This window comes from Trichomycterus rosablanca, chromosome 10, assembly GCF_030014385.1.
Source record: "Trichomycterus rosablanca isolate fTriRos1 chromosome 10, fTriRos1.hap1, whole genome shotgun sequence".
NCBI lineage: Eukaryota > Metazoa > Chordata > Actinopteri > Siluriformes > Trichomycteridae > Trichomycterus > Trichomycterus rosablanca.
The window spans coordinates 7314844-7322692 of NC_085997.1; the positions used below are offsets into that span (position 1 = coordinate 7314844).

Here is a 7849-nt window from a genome sequence, read left to right on the forward strand (position 1 = left end):
AGACTAGAGAAAACACACCCTAACATGCTAGTGCTGTTACAGTGCTAAGAATGGTCCACCCAAAAACATTATTTGGTCAGTTGGAGATCTCATATGGGGCTCCCTTTCTATTGATATATGGTTTACAGCCTAGTGACAAAGTGTACAGTGCAGCGGATGGGTTACAGTCAGTACATTTACAAAACATAATAATGTGAAAAGATTAAGTAGTTCATGCAAATATTATTCCATGTGTGGCGAGGTCAGGATGGCCGAGTGGTCTAAGGCGCTGCGTTCAGGTCGCAGTCTCCCCTGGAGGCGTGGGTTCGAATCCCACTTCTGACAGTTCATGATTTATACAAATCTACTTCTTTAGAGGACACAGCCATCAGGGAATACAGTTTTCATCAAAGGGTGTACATGGTCTGCAACAATGCTGAGGTAGGTGGTACGTGTCAAAGTAACATCCACATGGATGCCAGGACCCAGGCTTTTGATCACTGAAAATGTGAGAAATTGAATCATGTATTCTTCCTGATCTTGTTCTGTTTATTGTTGCAGCTCTGCTGGAGGGTTATTTTTTTGGTGTTTGTGGTGGTGGTGGTGGTGGTGGTGGGGTCTTTGTTCCTATTTTGGTTTATTTAGTATATGATGTACTTTACATCCATTTAAATATGTACTTAAATACTTAAATATCCATTTAATCCACAAGTATGGATATTCAGCGTCCATTTACATTGTTACAGCAGTATTTTACGACAAAAATTGAAATGTTCACATTATTTAAATGGATGTAAAGTACATCATATACTAAACAAACCAAAATGGGAACAAAGACCCCACCACCACCACCACCACCACCACAACACCAAGAAAAATAACCCTCCAGCAGAGCTGCAACAAGAACAGGACAATCTCCTACAGGTCCAACAAAATCAAAGAAAAAATGCACTTCATGTGATGGTTTAAAAACAACGCATAATACAGAAAACAGTACGTGAGCTTAAACACGTTGCACCCTCACTTTATAATGCAGCATCAACACTCTGTTAGTACATTACAATTTACAAATTCTAAAGGAAGGTTCTGTGTAAGGGGAATTAGCTCAAATGGTAGAGCATGCTTAGCATGCGAGAGGTAGTGGGATCGCTGCCCACATTCTCCAATGCCGAAACATTATGATCATTTAAAGGCAACACATAATATAAAAGTCGTTGCTCACTGAAACGCTGCATCAAACATTAGGTCAGTCTGTAAGTTTTACAGTGACCTTTTTTGACATGTTTAAATTGACAAATGTAGCGCCCCCTAGCACCCCTGGCTGTATTTGGAAAGCGCTCCCCGACTTCTTTTATTTGTTTAAGAAATCTCTTTCTTTGTGGTAATGTAAGGATTTAAAAGGGCCACTACTTATCAGTACTTACGATTATTTTATATTTAAGCTATACTCTTATTTAAACCGAAAAAACTACTTCACTTCACTTGTATACGTTAATAATACTTAAACAAATTAACTATTTACTCATTTACACAATCATTAATATGCATTTCAAACCCCAATATATTTTACAAAAATGTTATAATACAATAAAAAAAGGGTACCCAAAATTACCGTTGGAGGCCTGATCCAACCTAATAGTCCCAATCAGCACAGATCACGAAGTATATTTGGTCGGTTGTGGTGGAGCTGTCCACGTTCTTTGTTTACATGGATGAAACAGAAAAAATCCACCAGTCTTTTTCCTTTTGATCTTGGATGAAACAATCAGAGTTTATCCGATGCTTTTAATCCACTGTAATCATCACAGTTGCTGAGGAAGCGTACTGCCTTCAATGTCCATGCGCGAAAACTCAAGAGACGAAGTTCACGGCTGATACAGCATAAACAATGTCACTAATTGACTGCAAGATGTTAATATAAGACTCACTGTCCGTTTGTCTTTACGCATCAAGAGAGATAAATCCTAAACAGGTGTTTTACCCGCTTACATGACACTTGTTTCACATCACGCTATTTTCTCCACTTTTTTCTTCTTTTCCACCCACTTTCTCCCGCTCTTTTCCCGACCTGTGAAAGTTCCTGCTGATTGGCTTAAAAATAAATCAAGGGAGGGCTATACATACACTTTACTTTAAACAGCATAAAACAACCAGAACATTATTTACAGAACAAATAAGAACAACTTATTTACGAGTTAAAAATTAACATAAACAAAAATATTAGTAATCCCCAAATTTTATTTGGGTTACACAAACACACAATAATTTATAATTCTCCAATTTTGAAATGTCTCGGAGTTTTATCTGAAACGACTTTTTGTTAAAGTAGCGGTACGTGACTTTTGAATGGTTTTTCATCTGGTGAAACTGCTTCATAAAAGATGAACAGCTGAAACTCACGACATCCCCTTTAAAATGCTGAAAAATGACATCCCCTTTAAAAAGCACGAATGCTGTTTTTTTACTTCAGCTCAGCATTTAATACTGTAATCCCTTCCAAGTTAGTCACTAAACTTGGAGATCTGGGTATTAACACCTCCCTTTGTCACTGGATTATGGACTTTCTTACCAACAGACCTCAGCATGTTAGGTCAGGCCACACCTACTCCATCACCATCTCACTCAATACAGGCGTACCACAGGGCTGTGTGCTGAGCCCATTCCTCTACTCCCTTTTCACCCACGACTGCAGGCCTGTGCATGGATACAACTCCATCATTAAGTTTGCTGACGACACCACGGTGATTGGACTCATCAGTAACAACGATGAGACAGCCTACAGGGAGGAGGTACAGCATCTGGCCACATGGTGTGAGGACAACAATCTGCTCCTCAACAACAACAAAACTAAAGAGCTCATCGTGGACTTCAGGAGGGAAGGAGGAGGCACGCATGACCCCATCCACATAGACGGAATAGCTGTTGAACGTGTCTCCAGCTTCAAGTTTTTGGGGACCCACATTTCGGAGGACCTGTCCTGGACCACCAACACCTCCAGCTTGGCCAAGAAGGCTCACCAGTGCCTCTTCTTCCTGAGGACACTCAGGAAACACCATCTGTCTTCGGCCATCCTGGTGAACTTTTACCAGTGTGCAATAGAAAGTATCCTGACCAGCAGTATCACAGTCTGGTATGGAAACTGCACTGTTGCAAACCGCAAGGCACTGCAACGAGTGGTGAAAACGGCCCAGCGCATCACAGGGACTTCACTTCCACCCATTGAGGACGTCCAGAGGAAACGCTGTCTGCGTCGAGCTCGCAGCATTCTTAAGGACTCCTCCCACCCTGCACACAGACTATTTGCCCTTCTGCCCTCTGGCAGGCGCTTTAGGAGCCTCCGGACAAGGACTACTAGACTGAGGAACAGCTCCCCCCCCCCCCCCCCCCCCCTCCCCACACACACACTACAAACATGATAATTTTTATCCTTTTTCCGCTTTGTATTTCACTGGTACATACCTCATTTGTACATAAATCTCATAAATGCTGTATATATCTGTTTATTATGTTTTTACGTACTCATTCCTTGATCGTGTCCATAGCACCTTAATCACTTTAACCTGCATAGCACCTTAATATTAATATGCACCTTAATATATATATTGTTTTCAGCTACATATCTTGTTTATAGTATAGTTTATAGATCCTGTTAATACCACTGCTATTTACCCACTGTAAATAATGTATATCATAAATACTGTTTATTCTGCACTTTCTGCTTATTGCACTTCTGGTTAGATGCTAAACTGCATTTCGTTGCATTGTACTTGTACATGTGTAATGACAATAAAGTTGAGTCTATCAGTGGTACAAAGACAGTTTTGATTGGGTTTCGATCGTCCTAAAGGCTGCGATAAACAGAGTCTGTGATGGTTTAAAAGCAAGGCATAATACAGAAAAGAGTATGTGAGCTTAAACACGTTGCACCCTCACTTTATAATGCAGCATCAACGCTCTGTTAGTACATTACAATTTACAAAAGGCTAAAGGGGGTTCATCGTAAGGGGAATTAGCTCGAATGGTAGAGTGCTCGCATAGCATGCGAGAGGTAGCTGGATCGATGCTCGCATTCTCCAATGCAGAAGCATTGCAAACTTTTAAGCACATTTTCCCGTGAGCTAAGTAGGGACTTGTAAATAACATTTAGACTTGTAACGCACTGTAGTTAAAAACATGGTCTTCATACTATTTATTTTGTTCTTCTGTCTGTGTAGGGTTTTTACCATGAAGTAAAATCGAGGGAATCTAAATGCATTTATCCATCCAACAATCCATTCATTAGCTTTTAACTATTCATGCAAACGAATGACTTTTTATATTTATATATTGCTCATTGTAGTACTTGTGTCTGCATGGACTTGAACATCACATGACTAAACATTAGGTAGAACTATAGAGACTTATTTACTGTCTTGCCCAAAAACAAACTGGCATAAAGTACTCGACGAGTACAACACACTGAACAATAAAATATAGATGACATACTATAGGCCAGTGAGGTGGCTGCTGCTTCTGGGTGTGTAGTTTCTAAATGATCAAGTCAGCACAGGCACAAGCACTACAAGTATTTATAATAAAGTTTATGTTTAATATTGTGTATATACTGTATACTTTCCCTCCGCCCAGAAATTCCCAGTAAAAAATGACCCACCACAACCCCGTCCAAGATAAAAATGTTTGATGAAAATTAAATTAAATAAAAGAATATGCTGCACTTACACGCACCTGAGATAAATCTACTTTTGGTTTAAACTAGACTGTGCTGGTGTTATGTTGGGTTAGTCTGTAACTGAGCAACAGTGTATGCTACAATGACAACTATAACAATGGTTATCACTGCACACTAAGCTATTCAGTTTTTTGTGATTGTCATTTTAAGATAATACTGAATCAGTCATCAATAAGGTCAGTCAGAACACAGAAAGAACTCATTATGTAAGGGCCAAAATAGTGCAGGATATACCTACTGTTTAGTGCAGTAACAAAACGGCTTTGTAAGGCAAGAACTGAACAAAAAAAAAAAAGCATTTAATTTGACATAAAATATGTGGGTATTAATATGTACAACTCAGTGCATTATTAGGCTGCACATAATTATAGTTTCAAACGGTCCTCTTTTTACTACAGTGTGTTTGAAACGGCTGGGGGTACAATTTGTTGCTGTTGCTGTTTACACACACAAAGAAAAACATCTCAGGAGGAGAATTTTGCAGGTAGATTACAAACAGATTCCTTTCTTTCACCTTTTTCCATTTTTTTTTATATCAACTGCACGATTGTTTTCCAGTCCTTAAATGTTATGTGCATTTATATGTGGCAAGAGAAAAACAAAACCAAAAAAATCAAATTGAGTTAGCAAAGAACCTTGAATTATACTAAAGGGTTCTTCAAGTAAAAACAGTTCTACCAAGAACACAAAAAGAACCCTTTCAAAAAAACATGATTTGGTCAGTTGGAGATCTCATATGGGGCTCCCTTTCGATTGACATATGGTTTACAGCCTAGTGACAAAGTGTACAGTGCAGCAAATGGGTTACAGTCAGTAAATTTATCATACATAATAATGTGAAAAGATTAAGCAGTTTGTACAAATCTTAGTCCGTGTAGGGTGAGGGTGGTGTTGATAATAACTCAGGTAGTTAGGATGGCCGAGCGGTCTAAGGCACTACGATCAGGTCGCAGTCTCCCCTGGAGGCGTGGGTTTAAATACCACTTCTGACAGCTCATGCTTAATACAAATTTACATCTTTAACCCAATAAGATACATAACAAACTGAAAATATATAGTTTCAGTGAGCAATGACGCATTGACTTTGGTATTACGTGATGCCATTAAATGATCACAATGTTTGTACACTGGAGAATGTGGGAATTAATCCCGCTACCTCTCGCATGCTAAGCAAACGCGATACCATTTGAGCTAATTCCCCTTACAAAGGACGCTTTGTAAATTGTAATGTACTAACAGAGTGTTGATGCTGCATTATGTAAGGTCCAAAATAGTGCAGGATACACCAACTGTTTAATGTAGTGCAATTACTACAATTTGTTTGAAACAGCTGGGCATACAACTAGTTGGTGTGGAGAACATGTTACACATGCAGTGTGCTATTATTTCAAGCTGATCAAGTACATGCTATTTCACTTAGAAACATCTCACAAAGTACAAATTCTTTAACTTTCTAAATAAACCATGTAGTACGGGACATTACTGCTCTACCGACTGAGCTATTCGGGCTCTGCAACCTGCTTTAATCCCACAAGGATGTAACATAAATTACAAACTTTAACATACGTTGTCCTGTAAAACTTTCAAGAATTTTAACAATTAATATAAAAAGGTTTTATTGCCAAAAGTATTCACTCGTCTGCCTTCACACGCATATGAACTTGAGTTCACCCTAACACGCTAGTGACGTTACAGTGCTAAGAATGGTCCACCCAAAAAACATGATTTGGTCAGTTGGAGTGCTTATATGGGGCTTTCTTTCCATTGATATATGATTTACAGCCTAGTGACAAAGTGTAGAGTGCAGCAGATGGGTTACAGTCAGTAAATTTACCATACATAATAATGTGAAAAGATTCAGGAGTTTGTACAAATAGTAGTCCGTGTGGGGTGAGGGTGGTATCCGGGGTACTCCAGATAGTCAGGATGGCCGAGCGGTCTAAGGTGCTGCGTTCAGGTCGCAGTCTCTCCTGGAGGCGTGGGTTCGAATCCCACTTCTGACAGCTCATGCTTTATACAAATTTACATCTTTAACCCTCTACCATACATAATAATGTGAAAAGATATAACAGTTAGTACAAATCTTAGTACTAGTTAGTCTTAGTTTTTTATTATTTCAAATGCCATTAATAATTTATAATCACTGATTTGTGAGATATCAGCAGTAGTAGATCATGTTTAACTGGTTTAATATTGTTTAGGCGCTGATTATCGGCTGTTTTTCGTGAGTATGTTTGGGCGGTTTTCCAAGCATTTTGGCGGACTTTGAGATGCGCAATCTGGCAACTCTGACTGAAGCGTTCATTCATATTTTGGAGCGATGTATGTTTGTATGCTAGAATATAAATAACATCTTTTACAAACTGCTGTCTATTTACATTGACATTTTCTCTTCTGTCTAAACATTTTTGGAATTGGGTTTGTAAAGATAAGGGATACAGTAGATAATATATTTAATGAGCTGAACTAACCGAGAGAAGCGCTAACGGTGTTGGAAGAGTCTAAAAGGGTTTGGAACATAGTCGTATCATCATAGCAGTACAACACAGTTTTGTCCGTAGCATCCGAAAATATCCAGAAGCTAATATACAAAAAACGTTTATTTTAATAAACTTACCTTGTTGAAAAAAGTATGACCTCAATTTCTAAACAAACACAGTATCCGCTGCTGCAGTCTCTACACAAACTTTTCTGCACTGAAATCGCAAGAACACATTTTATGGATATTACGGTAATGCACTGAAAACTCGTCCTACAGTCATGCAAGCACATACAGCAGTGTGTGAGTTTACACTAATCAGCCATAACATTAAAACCACCTCCTTGTTTCTACACTCACTGTCTATTTTATCAGCTCCACTTACCATATAGAAGCACTTTGTAGTTCTACAATTATTGACATGACCACTACAGAGCAGGTATTATTTAGGTGGTGGATCATTCTCAGCACTGCAGTGACACTGACATGGTGTTGGTGTGTTAGTGTGTGTTGTGCTGGTATGAGTGGATCAGACACAGCAGCGCTGCTGGAGTTTTTAAATACCGTGCCCACTCACTGTCCACTCTATTAGACACTCCTACCTAGTTGGTCCACCTTGTAGAGATAGTCAGAGACGATCGTTCATCTATTGCTGCTGTTTG

General features: G+C 39.0%; 1 non-coding gene across 1 annotated transcript; it reads left to right on the top strand.

Annotated features, from left to right (window-relative positions):
• Nucleotides 1-241: 241 nt before the first annotated feature.
• On the top strand, nucleotides 242-324 carry trnal-cag (transfer RNA leucine (anticodon CAG)). The gene has a single exon. It is a non-coding gene; the product is annotated as a tRNA-Leu (tRNA).
• The last annotated feature ends 7525 nt before the right edge of the window (nucleotides 325-7849 follow it).